We start from the raw sequence: 3,111 nt of genomic DNA on the forward strand, positions 1-3,111 counted from the left end.
TCTGTAATTCTATAATTTTTTTTCTGAGAATATAGGGAAAAATTAACAATTACTTATCGTCTTTTCGGGTGTAATATAACATAGATTCAATTCTACATAGACATAGTGTCTTATTGTATTGGACCCCTCAAACTTTGGGTCACTCTCAACAGAAATCTCTGGGCTTGCACTTCTAAAGGGTATAGATTAATTAGGTGGCCACATACCGCCAGGCCACACCATCACTGCGAGCCTGCCCTCGCAACAGTTGCAACAGGTGCAACATGCATTGCAGCAGGAGCAAGCGTTGACTAATAGGAAAGATGTTAAATGCAAGACCACACGTGGCAAGGAGACAATGGATACCATTCAGAGACTTGGCTGGGAGACACTGCCATCCACCATACTCGCCGAACCCTGCGCCATTAGGTTACCATCTCCTCCGTCCCCTGGACAACCGCGTCTGTAGGAAATCCTTCGACAATAAGGAAGAGCAGCATGCACTCACAGATTTCTTTGCATCCTAGATCATGAGCGCTCGAAGGGGGGCAGGGGACCTGGCTCACGAAAATGTATACGTATATTAAATACTAGAAATACCAGACGTAATAGAGCAACCATGGAGATGGCGCCCCTAGAAAATTTTCTTCGGGCACCACTGTCCTAGACTCACTGTTTTATATAGCCAAGACAATGGGCAGTTGTATGAATGCTAGCAAAGAGTGCTGGATGCGGATGCCTAACCATGCTCAGTTATCTGTTTCTGACAATCACGAATGGCAAGAAAATTTTAGCCACCTTGTATTGATATATATGTATATATATAAATAGAAGAAATGTATGTTACAATCGAAACCGTAAAGTTTTCTTTTATTTATTTATTTATTTATTTTGGTAATTAATAGACTGGTTTGCGAGGTATTTTGTTCCTTAACGTTGGAGTATTTCTTCTTGTACAAATTTGAATTACACTGTATTAGGCTATAGCAACTTTAGGTAATACCAACACATAATAAATGTTACATTACATTTATTGCTTGCTCTCACTTACCATTTCCCAAAATAAATAAGACTCTCAGTTTATTTATGTTCGTAATTAAGATTTTGGACCTCTATGCAATTAGCTATCCTTTGCAAATGTATTTATTCACACGCCTTGGTCCTGGTGACTTCAACTTTCGCCTATTCAAGATTCGCCTAATAACCCCAGGAATGGAATTTACAGATGTTAACTCAAGAGCAAGTGTAGGCGAATCTTGAATTCAAGATTTGCCTAATGCGAAATTATGTTGGTAGCACTGACAAGAAATGACACAAAAATTTGTAGTTTCTCTCTCTATATATATATGAAAAGTACATATTAAAACAGTAAGCACAATTATAGTATATGACTAGATATTACGGGTCATATGCAGAGTCGTTCTGACGCGTGATTAATGCCACACTAAAGAGTTCGACTAACATATGTTCTCTGCAGTAGTCAGTCCTTTAGCATGACGCTAATCATAAGTCAAAACGACTCTGCATAAGGTGATACATGTTTGACATCGAGATATGAAAATGTTACATGAAGTTACAAAATGTATTACGGAAAATATAAAATGAAGAACATAAATTCTACGAGATTTTGCATACATCATAAAATAAAATTAAACAAAGCACCAAGAATCAGTATAATCACTGTTACGGTATATGAATAGATAGTATACGCTTGACATCGTGCACTGACATTAAAAATGTTAATTTTTAATTAATTGCAAACTTGTTAATCCAGTATGTAGGGGTCTGAACCCAGAAAGAAAATAGTAACTTAATGAAACTTGCAGGACAGCTTCTTTCCATCAAGTACATACATATACTAAAACTGCCCAGAAAATCTGCATTAAACTTCACCCAATATGACTTCCGTATCTAATTTGGTCGTCACCATCTATAGAATAATCATATTTACCTTGATTTCTTACCTTAGGTTCAATTATACGGCCATGAAACATAACAAAATATTTTGAAAATCAAATTTTCTTTTGTTTGATAAATGATACATCTCTGTAGGTTAGATAGATATAAAATTACAAATGATAGAGTAGCCTTGAGTCCCTTAATCTTGTATCTGTTTCTTTCAAGCGTATTTTTCTGATTATTTAAAAACTCTTGCATAAAGAAGGCAATAAAATACGATACATGAAAATACAGGAGGAAACATGGATGATGCTATATTGTTTTTACATGAATTTTCAGGAAGTGACACGACTTTGTCTCTGATCCAGAGAGGAAAGAAAACTTAGAAACTACTCGAGAGATAGGCAAGTCAATTGCAACAGTTTGTGAGTTTATTCTACAAGTCTACTGCGAATTCTCAAGAACTAGTAAAAGTGGGATAGCATTTCCAATTATATTTTTATGTATCGCATGATTGTGACGCACTGGCTTTCTGTCGATATTTTACATACAGAAGACTTATTTCACATCAGTCACTCTTCCCTCAGTTTTACCTATAAGAGCAAGTGCGAGCAGACGACTCGTTCGTTTTGAAGGTGTATCATTAGGAGCAAACTTGGCTTGAGCAAGATATTTGCGCAATTGATTAGGGATTGGAGGAGAAAATGAAGAATGCTACTGAATTACTTGTACTGACATACCAGCCCCAAAATTCTTTTCTGAAGCTGGTGCATTGCAATTGCAAATGTAAACTCTTATGTACTTACTTCAACAGTTCATATTCTAGATTATTTTATTCAGACATGTGCATTAATTGTACGGAATCATATTTTGGGAATCAAAAAACAACAGGATCAAGGTAACATGTTGGCGTTATCTTGGCTTGAACTACCCTCCAATTATATGCGTACATTACTTTTATGAATCTTTCGAAAATCCTTCTTTCTTTTTCTGTTTAGTTTTTGAGTGTAATATGTGTTAATCAAAATTATATGCTAATCAAATTATTTATTTATCTTTCCCACAAGAACGTGTGTACTATGTAACACAGAGTCCAAATAAACATAAAACCAAACATATCTTACTGGACACAAAACTCACTATTGTAATCTAGCTCAATAACTTAATCTCATTTACTCCATTTCGTACAAAACCCCGAAATCTTGATTACGAATTAATCAATCGTCTTAATCG

This window comes from Thermobia domestica, chromosome 3, assembly GCF_964235325.1.
Source record: "Thermobia domestica chromosome 3, izTheDome1.hap1.1, whole genome shotgun sequence".
Lineage (NCBI taxonomy): Eukaryota > Metazoa > Arthropoda > Insecta > Zygentoma > Lepismatidae > Thermobia > Thermobia domestica.